The sequence below is a fragment of the Festucalex cinctus genome, chromosome 16 (assembly GCF_051991245.1).
Source record: "Festucalex cinctus isolate MCC-2025b chromosome 16, RoL_Fcin_1.0, whole genome shotgun sequence".
Classification (NCBI taxonomy): Eukaryota; Metazoa; Chordata; class Actinopteri; order Syngnathiformes; family Syngnathidae; genus Festucalex; species Festucalex cinctus.
In genome coordinates this window covers 20,642,148-20,660,296 of record NC_135426.1, presented here as the reverse complement: position 1 = coordinate 20,660,296, position 18,149 = coordinate 20,642,148, and the positions used below count along the sequence as shown (strand labels likewise).

At 39.1% G+C, this 18,149-nt stretch overlaps 1 protein-coding gene across 2 annotated transcripts in view; it reads left to right on the top strand.

Moving 5' to 3' along the window:
• mkln1 (muskelin 1, intracellular mediator containing kelch motifs) overlaps positions 1–18,149 on the top strand; it is a 115,291-nt gene that overhangs the window by 3,952 nt on the left and 93,190 nt on the right. For both annotated transcript variants that reach the window (XM_077499157.1, XM_077499158.1), the window contains exon 5: positions 3,664–3,729. The gene's annotated coding sequence lies outside the window, so the exon portion shown is untranslated. The remainder of the gene's footprint in view (positions 1–3,663; positions 3,730–18,149) is intronic.

The following is an 18,149-nucleotide window of genomic DNA, read 5'->3' as shown; positions in this document are numbered from 1 at the left end:
CCTCACCCCCCCCACCCCCCTGAAATGAGCTGCAGATGTGCAAAACACACTCAAACTACAAGAAGTGACTCATTTTCATATACACACTCTTACAGTTACCTGCAGAAGACATCCTAAAATGCACAAGCTAGTAGCATAGTTGCCGAAGTCATGTTTGAATGTTTTCGGAAAACAAATCACTCGGGAAAAAAAAACACAACAAATTCGATAAACAAGAATAGTCGTGATGTCTTGAGTCAACCTTTGCGGATTACTTGAACCAGCAGATGACTGAGAATGTACACTGACAGACATGAAGAAAAAAAAAATAGTAATCACATTCATATTTTTTTAAATCAATATTGTGACATAAAGTTAAAAACAATATATGCCATTAATCCGAAATTTTACAGGAAACCTATATTATTTTGAGAATATACTCTATTTATGTATGAATTTTTACAAAATGAAGGGATTATGAGAATAAAGTTACAGTTTTCATATTCACTCATTAAAAGATTCATTTCTTCCCTATTTAAAGACTGAGTTTAGTATCATATTATGACTTTATCTTGAAAAATATTACTTCATTTTCATAGGATTGCCACTTTTTATATCAACATAATACATCTTTGGGGTGGACTGGGGTGGGGCTGGGGATCCCCTGTAAAGGGGAAACAAAAAGTTGAGAACCTCCTGGTCCTCAGGCTATCTCACCAGTCGGCTTTTGAACTAGGCAGAAAAAAAATATAATATTCACGTGTGTCTGGTCTGGATGACTACTTCGCAGGGTTAACGCAAACACACACACGGGACACTCGGCTCGATGACTTAGCCATCTGGTTGTATTTTATTTTATTTTTTTTCTCAAGGGAGTCCCCCCATTCTGGAGTTGGCCAGTCTGCAGTGCAAATGAAAAAAAGCCTTGAAGGAAAAAAACCCAAAACAAAACTCCTTCTGCAGACTCTTTCCATGTCTGTATGTAGCGCTGTAGTGCTCGTGACGCATGCTGGCTCAGCAGGACTGAACTTTTTTTGTTCTGCTCTTGTGAAATTGTCACCAAAAAATGTCCTTAAAAAATTATTCAATTAGGGTAAAATGTTTTGCACATTTAAGTTTAAAAAAATAATTCTCAAAATGAATGTTTTATAACAAACAATTCTTAAATCCATATGGTTTTTATAAAATAAATTACAGTTCATTTTGTGCAATTGAAGTAAAAATGCTGTTTTATGATGTATAGATCTTTCTTTTAAATGTTCTGTCATTGTTGTTCCAGGGACATTTTATGTATCGGTATATATCGGTACTTGGTAACTACTCTAGAGTTGAGTAATCGCACTTTTATTGGCCTGACAAAAAGTGGTATCCCTAATTTTAAACATTTCACATTTTGCCACATTACAGTTTTACTCTCTGATCTTTCAGTGCTGATGATGCTACATGTATACATGGTTCAAGATGCTCTTCTTGCAATCTAGCCTGTGTACTTAGTAACCCCAGCAGTGGCACTCTTTGAATGTACTGGGCGGTACATCGCTGAGTGAAAGTATGAAGAATGTTCTGCAGTTAGTCCTGTTGTATGTGCTGGGATTCTTGCTCTGTTTACCTGATGGGAAAAAATTAAAAAGTATGTTAGTAGAGGGAAGGGCGGGGTTGTGGGTTGCTGTGTGGAGCTTGTAAAATCCTCAATGTGTTCATTAAATTATGTAAAGCCTTGTTTATTATCTGATTTATTGCTTCTGATTGGCGAGTTGTGTGTTGAGACAAACACATAAGCAGCATAGTTTGAGTAAAGTCGATAATTATGGCTTGATAATTATGGCTTGCTTCACAATGTTTTACAATATGTGACAATCATTTCACATGCAATCGTTAGATAACTTGGAACATTTTCTGATGCGCAAGAAATACGTAAGTGCTTTCATTCTTCCTGTTGTTGATATTACGCAATGATGGCAGGTAATGTAGTACAAATGGTTACTGTATTCATGTAGCTTTTTCAGGTATCTCTACGTGAGTACGGCAATACCATGACTTAAAGCTTCAGAACCCCAAAAATATAAATTAGTGCTTTCTTATTAGCCATTTTATTGTTTTTTTTGTTTTGTTTGTTTTCTATTCAGTAATTTATAGCTCGTCACATTTGTTCCATGAATGTACAGTATTGTGCACCTAGCAACTTTAACTATTAATGTTCACCACTGCCAGTACCAAGCCCCTTTCTGTGCATCCTCTTGAGAAGTTTACCAACTTGCTTTCTCTCAAGCCCACAAGCTTCTATACTGGAATCTTCCATCACATTACTGTTCGCTCTCCAGCTCTCAATCATGACAGAAAATGTGTCTTGATCAAAATAAAAAGCCCTGGAATGTTGAAAAGCTATCTATTTTACGGGTTAATCAGATGTCAGAAGACAGTCCTACATTCATTCAAGATTATTGCATAAAGAAAATGATTACCAGGAATCCAACTTCCCACATAATGGAAAGCTGTCGTTTACATGCAAATTTGAACCACACACAACACAAATGCACCCCCTCCCACTCTTTTTCTCAACCATATTGTTTAAATTATAGCACAAAAAATATGCTTAATCCTTTTGTGAATATTACGTTCAGAACAATGAATGCAAATATCATGGGGGTGGTTGGAATGAGGACCCAAGTGCAGCAGGGAGGCAGGTGTACTGAACAAAACTATTAGCGGTTACCAGGGAAAACTCTAGATTAAAAATAAAAAAAGTTCTGATAGCAAGAATGAAGTATGTATTAAAGTGGGGTTTACATAGCTTTGCTGCAGCTTTAAATGACCCCTGTTCTCACACAACTACTGTATAATAATAGTTTGCAAAGTGGGGAGTGGGCGGTGGGTAAGATTAGACCGCGCCTATCTGCCTGGAACTTGAGTGGTGATGACGGGAACACTTTTACACCTGTGGCTGTCTCACTCTTTCAACACTGCCATTTTCAAGGTAACATTCATGTTGACAAGAAAAATCATCACTGTGGCCTTCAAAACAAGCTTGAATAGAATACAAATATTTGGAATGCATTCAGAATCATTCATAATAAGCAGGATATTGTGTTAAAAAATATACTGTTCTTGAGTCTATATCTTTTGAGAAGGGTGTAAAGAAAGCTGCGACGTGATCAGATAATGTATTTGTCTTGGTGAAGCAGTATGGGACTTATTGCCGAGTGTTATTGTATGTGCTCCCTCTTCCACAATTAATGGTTAAAAATTGCATGTTCGTCGGGGTATGTGAAGGAGTATTGAATGTCGATTTGAAAGCTGTTTTATTCTATTCTAGTTACAAGGCAGCTCATTTTTTTTTTCATAGAATGTTTTTCTTAGATCAATAATAGGGTATTAATCTATAGTGGGATTGAAGACAAATTGTACAATAATAAAAAGGTATACCAACATGGGATCCGTGAGGAGTGCCTCATTTTTTGGAGGTATCCTGAAAAAACGTCCATCCCCTTAAGCCTTTATTTCACTGAGCAGCGCTATGTAAACACATTTTGAACATGTTCAAAATCTGATGGCGACAAGAAAGTGGGACATGGACTTGTCAGAAACTATTGCAGCGTTTGAAGCTGGGATAAAAAGCTATTGTAATAACTTTATTCACTCTTTTGTGATGTTTTTATAAATGATTTGCCTCTTAATGTGTTTTAGAGTCTGCACAAGGGTGCTTACAGATCATCTGCAGTTCATCAGGTGCATTTCACAGAAGCATGCAAGGTAAGGAACACTTCTTATTACATAATCTAAGAATGTGCTCTACTGACAACAGTTTACATTGCTACTGGTCACATAACTATTTGGCCTGGTTTTAGCTATCTATAAATTGTCTTATCTGTGAATGTAGTGAATTTCATGTTGTTGCTGTCAGTGGTGTGTAGAACGAGGTGTTTTTGATTGACATCTCAGGTATGTGGTTTTGTTGTAATACTCACTAAGAAGTGTTTTTATTACATACTGCTTAAAGGCTTAATGAATGTTGGATTAACACGATGGCGTAGTAAAATCTCCATGACAGAAATTAATGCATGAGGGGTAGATCGGAAAGCTGTGTTTGCCCGAAGTGACTTATCTACCAACGAGCTTGTGCAAGCATGTTAAGATGAGTTAAATTTTAAAACTGTAGCAATTTTATAGTTAGCTAGGATGGTTAGTTTAATTTTGCTCAGTGATGGAACCTGCTATATGGTAATTATCACTTCAAATAATCTAGCCTCAAGCCATGAGGGCTACACCATTATTCTTGGTTTCCTTAAATAATTTGAGGAATTTCAGCGATAATTATAATGATGATGATGATGATAATAATAATCGAAGGGGACTTAGATTTGATCTAAGAGGAATGTTACATTAATTGGAAATAATCAAGTATATCTCGTTTCAAGTATATATATACTTTATACATATAAGTCGTTGTCTGAAAAGCTGCTTAAAAAAAGATGCTTTTATCTGTCTGATGCCTTCTATTTAGATTTTTAAATGGCACGAGATCACTTTCTTCTTTGGTACTTTTAGCTCCAGCCGTAAAGCGGTCACCGCTGACTTGTGTGGTCTTAATTTTGAGTGCCGTCCTCTCCTTACACTATTTGCTTGTATCCATAAATATCTTTTACAGCACTGGTCTTCTAGAATATTCACCTTTCACCCTGAACTGGCTAGCGACCTGACAGTTGAAAGCTAAATGTAGCGCCGCCAACTCACAGTTGAGTTGACACAGCACCTATCTCCTCTGTGCAATCTTCCCTGATTGTCTCTTACTAGTAGCAAAGCTGCATATATTTAATTGATAGACATGTTTCCCACAGGAAAACGTCTATTCACACTTTCCACACTGTGAAAACTGGAAAATCAGTGTTGGGTAAGAAGACTGGGATGGGAATGGGGGTGAGTGTGATTACTGGAAGTGATCCATACTGTTACAGCCAACCACTAACCCACTTTTAGTGTGACTCCAATGGTAACATATGTACTTGTCCGAGGGGTCGAGGTGAAGGGGCACCAGGTTAACAGCGTGTGGTGAAAAGAGAGTAGGGGTCAGCCTTAATTAGTTTGTCATTAATTTATCCATTTAAATTAGTTACAGGTCTAGCATTGATGTTGCAGATGTTATACATCTTGAATCAAATGATATCAACCGAAGACACGGCATTACTCAAAGGCATATCTTTTTTTTTTATCATCTATGAAAAGACAAATATGATTGCAGCTTATTTGCGACAGTCTTCTTCTGTGTTTCATCATCAAATCTTCGTGTAGTATATCTGTATTTATTACACTGCCCACTGGTGGCCAAAGCAACAATTGTTGCCACTGAGTTGCTGTGATAAACGTCCCCTGTGACTTACATTGCAGACCAGTAACATAATGTTTTACGCAATTAGCGTGTGTCTGCCAGAGGCGAGCACCCTCTCCAGGCACTGGCTCAGACCATTTGGTCAAGTCTGGATTCCGTGCATTGTGGGCCCGCTCCGTCTGCAAAGGCAATCGAGATGGCGCTGAAAGATATTCCAAAATATGGAATCGTGCAATGAATGGGCTTCAATTTTCCATTCGGGGTGGGTTGGAAGTGGGGACGTGTTGGATCTCTGTGACGAGGAGCTGCGAGCTCGGAAAGCTGGCATATGTAACAAGATATGGCAAATGTGTGTTTTCATTTAGAAGTGTAATATGGAGGACAGTCTGAGCTGCAGGGCTGTTTGTGTTTGAAGGGACCCTTAAAACGGAGAAAGCTAAGTCTAGAAAAGTTTTCCAACCTTTGAGCAAACAAAATTTAAAAAACAAACAAAAAAATCACAAAGAATACAGCTTTACAGATTTTGAACAATTACATAATTCCTTCTTATGCGATAGTCTGTTTGCTTAATGCTAGCACTTAATGCAAAATGCTATAGACGGGCTGACAAATCTACAAATCTGAAAGATGATTTGAGATTTGGGCGCTTTGATATATGATATGCATGATTTGAGATGTGAGTGATTTGAGTTAAGAGTGTGGTCATGAAACAAATTGAATTAAACTTGTACCTCAAGGCACAACTGTACAATACAGTAGAGTACACATTCAACCCTGTGTTGAAAGGTGTTAAAAAAAAAAAAAAAAAAAAAAAAAACTACTAATAATAATAATCTTTTTTCAAGATCCTCTATTGAGCCCCAAAATTAAGTTCTGCTGTTCTAGCTCTTGATTGGCTTTTGAATTTTAAACACATTACATGTACAACCACATGATCTCACTCATATTTTTTACTTCCCCTCTCAAGATTTTTTTTTTTCTATTGAGTTATACAGATCATAGGTCACATTAATGTTAAAAAAGTTACTGAGTGTTTTATCTTGCTCTCATTTTTATATCACACAAATTTGGCATTGCAGGGTGTGTAGACTTTTTCTACATCACTCTGTGTAGTGTCGTCTTTTTCTGACTTCTAATGTTTATACTACAATACTGTGCACCATTGTGCTTTTGTTACCTGACCTACTACTTTTTTTCTTTTTTTTTTGCAGTAGAAAGAAAATATTGGATGTGGTTAGAATAGTGCTGCAAAGAGAGAGTACCTGGCCAGCTGGCACCATTTAAAAGTTGAAGATTTTAAAAGAACTTTCTGAAGAAAAAGCCTCTGTGAAAATATTACAAGACTATAAAAATTCTTTGGGGTTCCTCAAGCGGCTCACTTTCAAGATTTGCACATTAAGAAGTGTGAATGATAGTCTGGCACTGTGTGTGGGTTTTTGGATGGTGGGCAAGCAGGTGCCCTCTTCCTTGGGGCTGCCACAAGAAGTCAAAGGTGACATTCTAGGCGGCGGGGGGGGGGGGGGGGACGACACTTGTCAGGCACAACCCAAAAACCACTTCTCGTATTTTCCAAAAACACACCGATCAGCGCCATTTCGGAAAGCAGAATCTGCTTTTGAAATCAGACGGAGAAAAACAAAGCGGAGATGGAATAATGTCATAAAACATTTTAGGTCAGGCATCTTTTTTCCTCCTCACTTTAAGTGAGTGACATACATGTAAATGACATATGAAATATTCCCATTCTACACAAAATGGTTTTTCCACATTTGACCTTATGTAACGATGAGGCCTTCATAGTGTCTCCTTATGCTTCCTAATGGCTTTAAAGGGCCGACTGATTGGGTTACACTGGACTTAGCTTTCCTGTCAACCACATTCATCTTTTTTTTTTTTAAACTTTGGTTACATAATTCGGTGGCAGACATTCACACACACCAAACGTCTCCTGTCCACTATTAAGGTCTACGGCTCCGATGTGTGTGCGTGTTTCTGATACTTTTGACAGTATTAGGACTGTTGAGGTAATTTGAAAGGGGTAAACAACTTCACGTAAGGAACATGTGCAAAACGTCTTGTGACCATTAAAAACTGTTGGCATATGGGCTAATGTATTAATCAATGTGAAAAAGCTATTTCCACAAAAGTGCACTAAAGTGTATGAAAACAGTAAAAAAAAAAAAAAAATTAAACTGAATGTGTAAATACTGCCCGAGCAATGACAATGTACGTGGAAAAGATTTATAAAAAAGTACACCAAACCTTATGAAAATCGTTAAGTCATGAAGTAGTTACTAGAAATTGGGGTAAAAAAAAAAAAAAAGGCCAATATATGGCCTCACTATCTGATAAAAAATGAAAAAAAAAAGAAACATTTCAACAGGACAAAACTTGCAGTCAGTCTTTACAAAATAAAAAAAAAGTAATAATTAAAAAGTCATTAAAAACATGCATTATTATTATTATTATTATTATTATTATTATTAAGAGAATCATGTGAGTCATTTTAATCAATTGTGCAATTAAGGAAATACAAAAAAAGAAAAAAAATCAAATCAAAATCAAATAGAAAATGTTGCATTCATGAAAAATAAAAATGTTAACACATATAGGGGAAAAAATACTAAAGTGCACAAAAAACCCCACAAACAAACAAAAAACTTAAAATATGAATTGACTAAGATGAAGAACATGTGTTAAAATGAATCAACATTTTAAGAAAGTATTCATTAGACATTCAGGCATATGACTTATTACTGTCCTACTGTATGTATTATTGCTCCCAATATGCCACTCATATTATCCTTTTAGCTGCATGATTCAGAGCTTTTCTTGGCAAAGGGAAGCATCAGCAGCAACAGCAGCCATGCGGAGCCAACACTACAATCAAAGTCGTTTTATTTAATCATATTCAAGATAATTGCACACTGCTTTGCTTCATGTCACCCTTGGAGGATGCAAAATCCTCCTTCCTGGACAACCAATCCTCTGGCCACAGACTGGGTAATGAGCTTCATAAATCAACCAGTAATTACTTAGACTGGGAGTGCAAATTGATTAAAGACTGGCACTTTTTTCCTCTAAACTTGTGTGCAGAGCTACTGTCAAAGCCCTAATCATTCCTTCTCCACCTCTCCTACACATCAGTTTTCATCAAACTTTTCCTCATGCGTGATGGACTGTTTCCATAGTTGAATCTGTCCATTTTTCAGCCACTCTATGTATTCTTGAAGGAAAACAGCTGCCGGATTTCCCAGCATCCATTAGCTTTTTTTTGTACAGACCTCACCTGCTACTTTTATATGCTTTGCGCAGTCTGGACGGAAACAATGACACAACGCAGACTGATCCAGTGTTCTTCGTGGACACTTTGATCCCTAATTTAGCACCCCAAACACTAGACGTGTGCACTCTTTGATTTATAGGTCAGGGTCAAGGTTTCCTCATTACTCTGGCGCTTTTTATTTTGCAAGCTCGTACGCATGAAAGGAGAATAAAGGTCCAGAGGCAATCGGTAATGAGCGGCGTGATGGGAAGTTGGACGTCACTGTTGGCGAGCACGAGCATGTCTCGCGCCGTAACGACTATTTTGAGCAATTCCTCGCACGCTCCGTCCAACGTGAGCTTTGGCAAGAAGCTTAATTCCATTTGTTATGTTAGACGCGTAGTCCGAGTTCCAGGCGAAGCTAGTTACTCTGAGAGACAAAGGTGGCTTCTCAGTGTCGATCGTTTTAATGCTTGTAAATTGTGAGGTTTCAATACAATTTTCTGGAAAAAAAATTGTCGCTTGCCTTTCTGGAATGTGATGGCATAGTGGTTAGTACGTCTGCCTCACAGTTAGGAGTAAGGGGTTGAATATCTCAAGATTTTTTTTTTTGTAGTCAACCACGATGTGACGAAAGTCGAGAAGGAGTCAATTAACAGATGATGTTAATTGTGTGATTTATTTATTTATTTATTTTTTCCAGCGGTCCCCAACCTTTTTTTGTGACTCGCCATGCCATACCATGCCTTGCACTCAAAAGGTTTCTGCTGTTGTTGACCAACTTATTTTTTTTCATGGATAAAGGATTTAGATTGTCTGTGACTTGTGCGGTGCATTGAGTCCTATAGTATTGCGCAATGCTGTAGTCAATAACAGAACAACCAGATCGCTTGGTAAAGTTAACAAACTTTTTATACCAATTACCAGTTGGAAAAAAAAAATATGCTTGGGTCCATTAGTATCACCTTCATGATGAACTTTAAAATACATTTGTGTAGTTGTTCAAGATTAAATGTAATGAACATCAAATTTAAATACAACTCAACTGTATTTAGGCAGTGGTTCTTTCATGTATCACAAGAGTGAGCCCACATTTTGAGAATCACTTATTGTAGGATTAAGTTCAAATGTGTGGCAAAGGAACTGTGCTTGCTCACATAACAAAGTTCCTGGCGATGCTTTCAAAATGACCTGTTTGCTCGGATTGGTATATGTAATCCTTAACTAAACTTAAAATCATGTGTATTGTGAGGTGCTAAATTACGGTGCACCCAGTTACCACGGACGTTATCTACCGTGTTTGCATTTGTTTGCTGCGTTTCCACAGCTGACCCACTGATAAGAGCCCCACACAAAACTCCCATTTATCGGACGTCAACATTTATCTTGAAGTTCATCATGGCGTGATGTTTTGAGCTATTGTCTAAAAAGACGGGAAATGAACTTGTTCTACCTGTTAAATTTGACTTGTCAACACCATTATTGTCAGTGTTGCTCTCCGTTGTGTTGAAGAAGAGACAATTGACAAACGTTTTGCGTCATGTCATGAGGGGGAAAAAAAAAAAAAAGGTTCTTGAGAGGAGAATGATGCAATCTGTGTGGTTTAAGGTTGAAAAGAGTTGTTGAATTGCATTTCTGTTGAAGTCCTGCCCTCTTGCATAGTTTGATGTAACATCATAACTTCTCTCTTCAGTCATGTTCATCCAATTATGGAGCATACTACAGACCAATCCTTTATTTCAACACACACCACTGATTGGACATGATGTCACTCAATAGTGTGTCCGTGTCTGTCCATCATTACAATGCAAGAATAACCACCGTATTGGGTTGATGAAACCGTTTGAAAGATTCTTTGAAACTTGCGTGTTGTTGACCAAATCCTCTTCACAGAGCTGTATGAGTCACTGCTCGACCTGAAATAACTCCACCACTTAAAGCAACTCGATGCCGCAAATGGAGACCAACAAAAAAAAACTTCAAACAGAGGTGACTGGTCTTGTTTCGATGTGTGTTGACAGAAGTTGAACCACTTAACCCACAAAGATACTTTGACTATCTAAAAGAGTTTTCTGCTAAAATAGCCTCAGCCAGCACCTTACCATGTTGTCATAATAATGATGTCATCATTCACCTGATGATAGGGGTTACACATTAAAAACATACACTGTGATTATGGAAGCTTTAGAGGAGTTTTAAATTTAAAAATAAAATTCAAACTGAGTAACTAAAAGGTACAATTGTATGTTGAACACTTTTGAACCTAATGAACTTTATAAATACAGAACTTCACACTTGCCCAGTGTAAATCCTACCTAAACCCATGCAACCCAGTGGAAAACCAAAAGGCAAAGTAGGCCACTTTTATCATGAATATAACACATATGTTTACTTTCCCACAAGCTTGGTGAAAATGACCACATCATACATTACATACTGTGGTTAGATTGTAAAACTCGTGTGTTTCAGGGTTTGTCATTCGTATGTGTATTATATCAAACTTGGACGCGACACACGGAAAAAGAAACTGCTGGCAAAGAAACCCAATCACTCTTAGCGGCCATTGCGGTGTGACACATAATCGCCACATATGCATGTAAAAACAGGCTGTGTCTATGAGTGAGAGTGTGCCTTTGCCAGATTTGCGGGTGCATTTTGCTGCCCTCAGAGGAGCAGGAAGCGAAATGGCTGCTGTAAGTCTCATGTTGGATTGCCAGGGCCTCTAAAACTGTCTGCTGTATGCATTAAAATATGAGACGAAGAAATACCGTAGCTATGCATGTTTGTGTGTTGGACAGTGCAAAACAATCCCACATTCTCAAGGCTAAAGCATAATTTCAATACTGAGGTAACACATTAAGTAAGGGAATCTAAGAAGGAAATTAGTCCAAGCCAATGAAATGACTCGAAGCAATGAAAAGACACCATTCAGTGTCTGGTAGCACAGGAGAAATGAAAGGCCAATTAAATAGTGCTGTGTCAGCCTTATTAGTGCAGACTGCAGTATGTTTATCCAAGCAGCATTGAGGAGAAAGGAAAACTCAACTCTCAGGCGTCAGCACACAGGCACTTAGACTTTATACATTTCACATTAAGAAAAAGAACATCGTGTGTTAGTCATACTGGTCTTTGTATACAATTATGAACTGAAGTACAAACACGATTCTTTTCTAAAATGACAGTAGTGACACTCAAAGTTCAGTAAAATATCAGCTTTGCATGTAATGATTAAATATTAGGGGGGGAAAAAAACGTTTCTAAAGCTTTTAAATTACAATCTGTGTTACATCTCAACACAACCAATATTGCGCACGTTATCAATTTTTGAATAGCAATATATATATATAGCAATAAAGTTGATGCATATGATTATATTACACACAATGACAGTTTTTTACCTGTAAGCTGTAAGAGCAGAAAAAGCATTCTACAATTCCAATATCTTGTTTGTGGTTGATGATGTGGCTGATACCCCTTTTCCTACTGTCTCCTGGGGACCACTCGCTCAACAATCGTCGAGGGATCTTATTGTGTTTTTTACGAACAGTTCTTGCCAAATAAAGCCACAAATGAGTGGAACATTCCAGCCACAAAGCATCATCCCAGTGGTCGCGTTGGGCCCGGTGTCTTCTGCCGACCTTTAGGCGAAATGTTTAGGGACAATGTTTTCATTTCGGAAAATGACGTGACAAAAAAATGCCTGCTGGGATGTCTCCATGCCATAATTACAGCTTCACGACATGCCGCAACGTTTTGGATGCCAGCATTTGTTCAGCATCATCTATCTAAGTGAGGATTATTATGATGACGAGATTCCACGGAGACCCTGTTTCATTAGTCCGGTGATTATTTAAAACACACAGTGATGCTTGGAAGACTTTTGAGGCAGGCAAGGCCTCCAACAACATGGTTACTGATGGTCCATGTTTCAGATTTCATCCAGTTTTCTGCTTTGGGAGATGTTCAGCTGCACATTCAGAGATATCGAGCGCTGCCAACAGCCACAAATTTGTATTTTTGCTCACTTAAATACACTGAAATGACTTTGACAAGTAGGTTTTAGAATTTTTGGCGTTACCGGTGGGCTAGAACAGACTGAGCACAGAAACATAAGAACGGAATGAACACACATGGAGTTATTTTTTTCAATGTTTTTTTTGAAAGCCATAAAAGTAGAGATTGCCAATTAGCTTCCAAGCATGTGCCACAAAATATTTAAGCGCACAACCAGCATATTATTTGACACAGGAATAATCTATGTATTGAAAAGTACTCTTCAGCAAGCATTTTTTTAGGGAGAAATTGCATCGCACATCAGTGACTATAAAAGTAGAACGACATGCAACTATTTGCCAGTGTTAAAATTGAAATTTTGTAGAAGAACACAAATGATGCCGACATTTTGCTACGAGAACAGCAGGCGTCATCAAGGGAACTTCAGCTAGTTTGGGAAAACTCATCTTGCCAAATTGTCTAAAAATGAAATTATGAATGTGTTATTGCAGCTGTGCCTGAAAACTCCAGTAGACCGTTTTGCTGTCGTCTGGCATGCACTGTGGAAATTTCCATCAATCTAAATACCAAAATTGTCCAAAACGATTTACTGAAAATAGATACCACAATTTATTTTTTATTTATTTTTTTTTTTTTAAGGGAAATGGTCACATTCTCTCCTAAAACAGTCAGACAAGTGACATTAAAGTCTTAAAACGTTCTGTATAGTGAATATCCATCCAATGGCACTGCAGCCTGCTTTTCGTATTGCCCCTGCTGAGCAGAATTCTATGACCAACTATGATCTCTTTAACATTGTATTCACATTGTCACTGTTGGTCAATATGTTATTTTTACTCAATATGAACCAATCTTAAGTGTTGAAAATTATAAGTGTAATCCACCCATGGTGACTATTGTAAATTTGAATTTATTTAATAAGTTCTTAATAATGATGGGATGAAGGACATTTGTGTGTACGATGACATAAACGGGGCAAGGCAGTCTTTAGATTCCGTCGGCCGGTAGTGCACTGGTCACTTTTCCTAGCTGCAGCCACGTCCGACAGCTCCAAAACCGCCATTGCACGAGTGTGCACGTGACTGAGAGAAATAGATGCTTCCAAAATGTGCAAAAATCCAAATTACAGAGTTGAGGTTGACCAGATCACGGCTGCCAAACACATGACTGGCTGCAGCGAAGGAGAGTAAGATAGGACGAGCCAAAGTAGTGTTAAGGAACTGGAAAAACTGGAAAAAGTGTAAACTTTAAAGTGACACGATGCTCTGCGGTGAGCTAAGTAAAAACAGAAAGCTGTGCGTCTGACTTAATTATAACTCATTCATATAGGCAGAAATAATCAACTTGAAGTTGTATATGTGACAGTTGGGTCTCATCAACACTGGACTTCATTGACTACAGGAATCACTAAGTACTTTAATTTCATTAAAACCCAAGGCAAGCCAAAAAACAAAACAAAAACATGTATAAATAAGCAGTATAAACACAAACCTGCTAACAGTCCAGCACTGACACTAGTGCTAAAATAACAGGAAAGGCATCTGGGCTGGTCCACCAATATTATCGACCCTCAGTGTATACTCTGAGAATTTTGCAATTTTTTTTGTTTTATTTTTGTTTTTAATATTTTTCGTTAGTAGGTATTGATGCATTGCTGATCGGCGCCTTGATCAGATTTTTGCATGCTTGGATTTTTCCAAACAAGCAAGAGTCTAAGCAAAGCCACTGTGTACAAATAATGAAGTTGCCGCTTCTGATTTAATGGGAGTTGGTGTGTATCAATGATTTTGTTCTAGAACAGTAATTCGGAAAGTTTTTACACAAAGTACCGTCTAAATAAAACACGTTGAGTACTTTTTTCTCGTAGCTACTTGTAGAAGGAGCTCACTGTTGCAGGATGTGACTCATTAGCTTTACCCAGTGTACCCAGTTTTTTTTTTTTTTTGTGACCATTTTAAATGAATAATATAGTTATTTGTTCCAAAAATGTTTCATTCATTATCATTTTGGTTAGCTTTAAAGATAAATAATACATTTTGTTGGTGGCTTATCTTCTCCAGGGGCAGCATTATGGTGTTATCTTCTCTTCAGGTCATCAGTGAATTTCCTACATTCAACCTATGGCCGTCAGAGAGAGCAGATTATATTTCTGTATAACTCTAAATGACATAGACAGAGCGGACATGCGAGAATAATGGGACTGTATGAAGAAATGGCAGAAGAAAGTGTTCATTATTTTTGCAGTCATGGGGCTTTGCGGTGAGAACTGGGTCAAGGGGCCCCAGACTGCTGCTGTGCACACTTAACTCACCCCTGTGCTTCTCTTCAGGAAGCACATGAAGGGAAGGGAGTGCATGTCGACTCTTTGGATGAAGTGCTGATTGACTCCTGTGGTGAATGACCATATTTCCCCCCAAAAACACTATGACAGTCTTGCTCTTTCATCAGGTCCCAGGCTGGATGCACAGGTTATACAACGACTAGGTGTAGGTGCGGAAGCCAGAAAGCAAGACTTTTAGTGAGGGTCTTGGTGAAAGTGCTGAAAGAGTGTTTATTTTTTCTTAAGCTCACTGCAATATTCAAATTTTATGTGTATGCGGTCTCAGCAATTCAAAGAGAGGAAGGATCTCACGCTTTTGTTACCACGTGTCAAAAAGGAGAAAAGTTAATATAGTGATGGTTTATAGTCCAATTGCAACTGTGTTGATGTGCGCTTTATTGACTTGATCGTTTTAGACGGGTTTGATTGACCTTATTGTTTTTGTTGTCATATCTCTCAACCAGATTTTATAGTGTTTTGTGATAAAACAGCACTTTGCAGTTTTATACTTAAAACATACTGTAATAACATAATAAAACGTCAAGAACTGAATAGTTTGTGCATCATTCAGTGGGCATTGTGCTGCTCATTTTGGTAATTTATCATCACAACTTCAATGAATGGTGGTTTACATGATGACGAAGGGGAATAACATTCCTATGACTCAGCATGAAACCAACATCCCAAGGAATTCCAATTTAAGCCGTATTTGTAGTTTATACATCTCCACATTCTTGAAATAGAACCTTTTTAATGCGCTTGTCCTCCTGTAGCTTTGTTTATAACATCAAATGGATCAAGGTGGGCTCTTCTGCGTGGGTGGCTTCATGTTTGACTTCATACCACCTTGACAAGGCGTGTTGTTGGGGTGCACTTTCGTGCCCATTTTCCATCACCCCCTCCTGTGCGCATTAACCACCCTCACCCCTTCAACTACATCCTAGCCCTGTGTCTCTTTTTCACCCACTTTGAAAATCAAAGGTGGGCTTTTGCTGTGTCAACATCACCGCCAGCACTAGTATCAATAGTGCCGGACTCAGATGGAAAGAATGAGCCAGGAGATAAAAGCACAAGTCCTGTGTCGTAGCCATTAGGGAGGCCCTTCACCCTCCCCACGCCGCTGAAATCACGGTTCACTGAACACTTGGCCTTGAAAGAAAGAAAAAATGTGTGCAATTACGTTTTTATTGGGTGTTACCTGTTGGCAGGTGTATATTTAGGTTCAGTTTGGTTCACGATGCTTTTTCAATGGATGTGAAAGTTTTGTTTCAGGAAGTAGGCTAGCTTAAGATTATAAACCATTGGTGGAGCTTTGTGGCTTTGGAAGATAGACTTTAACTGGCTTTGCGCAAACGCTTGCTCTCGGTGTTTGAAGATTTCATCAGTGGCGGTAGATTCAGGCCTTCCTTTTCATGGCTTCCTATCTAAGCAGACAGCCGCTGAGCTCTGGTTTTGCAGTTTTGCAGTTCCTTGCTCATGTGGTCTTCTGTTGTTTCTTTGTACTGAATAGCTAGCCTGATTCTAGACTCGGTCGTCGTTTAAAGTACAGAGTGCTTTGAGCTCCCAATGCAGCAATGTGGTAGTACAATGATGGTCTCATCATCACATTGTTGCAGCGTGGAAAACAAGTGTATGTGCCGTGGTGGAACAACGTGAGTGCGCCAAAAACAAAGCATCATTTGTTTTTGTGTAAACCTCGTAAATTCTAACACCAACTGCAGTGACACGTGCTCACATGTGCCTCTAATTCCTTGGAAAATGTTATTATCCTCTTCAGTTTACAATACAAGTGCCCCTCAATGGCCTTTGGTAGTTTGAAACCACACGTAGCCTTACCCCGGGTTTTCACCGGATGCGGTTGCGGTGCGGTTGCGGTGCGGTGCGTCTTGACTGCGTGCTCCGGACGGGTCAATTTTTTTGTCAATCCACACCGGCTCCGCACAGCTGCGGTCCGGCAGCTCCGTCGCCGCCCACTTCCCAACGTGTCTTGCGGGACCGCGCGCGCGCGCGATCATGTGGCATTTCACAACGACAAACATACAGAAAGTCTGCTCAACAGAGAAGCAGAAAGAGAGGTGGACTTCTTTTGATTTAACCTTTTCTTCTTCTTCTGCTATGAGATTCCATGCAGCAACCTTTTTTTGGTTGTCCTTGTAAAGTATATTAATAACGAGAGTCGGGTCAGTGCGGGTCCACTCTTTATTTCTGTCTTCCGTGTCCGGCTGCCGCTCAGTACGGCAAGCGAGACGGGCACAACAAGCAATCGCGAACATCAAACTCACAATACATTACAGTCCTTATAAAAAGGATGTGCCGTGTCATATATTATTTTGTGGTTTTCCACCTCCAATATAAACCTCTCCTCGTCCATGTTCGCTGGTGTCTAAACCGTGAATGAGCACATGGCCCGGCGACGCCCACGTCACGTTTTGCTGAAAAACTTGCGAAATAGGAGCTGGCGAGTGTTTTATTCTGAAAGGTAACCGGAAATTTATTTTGAAACTGCCTCGGTCTTCCTGTCCCGCTCGATGTGTTTTGTGCTAGCTTGCCATTTGCCGGAGGCCTACCGCTGCGGCGTCCGGCAAAAATAGAAAATAGGTCTATCCTTGCGGAAGGCTTGCGGCACGCCGCAGGCCTTCCGCAGTCGACACGCAACGCACCCACAAGCGGTGTAAACTGCACCATTCGAATGAATGGAATCTAATTGCTTGCATCGCCGGACCGCACCGCAACCGCACCGCAACCGCACCGCAACCGCACCGCAACCGCATCCGGTGAAAACCCAGGGTTATAAGCGAAGGTAGGTTGTTTACTTATCCCATGATAAGTTGCACTTTGTATATTCTCACCTGACATTAGCCATATACAAATACTGTGTATAAATGAAGGCTTAATAAATGAACCACTTTACCGCCCTCAGTTTTTTTCTGTTCATTCTATAGAGATTAGCGCAATTCTTCTCTGGATTAGTGAAGAATGCAGCTTTAAAAGGCTGATTCAAATGCACGTTTCTTTGCCAAAAGTCTCTATTCCTAACAGGATGCTGAAAAAATGGCTAAAAACAGATTTGATGCTGAGACTGAACTAACCCCAGCAGAGTCTTGCTTCTGTGTGCTCAACCTGTACATAATGAGCGCAAAAGACACTGCAAAATTTGAAGCGTAAAGAAACAAGGATGTGATGGAGGGGCACTGCTCTCTGTCATTGCAGCATGCTGTGAAACTTGTTAGCCTTTGGCTCAGTGAGAT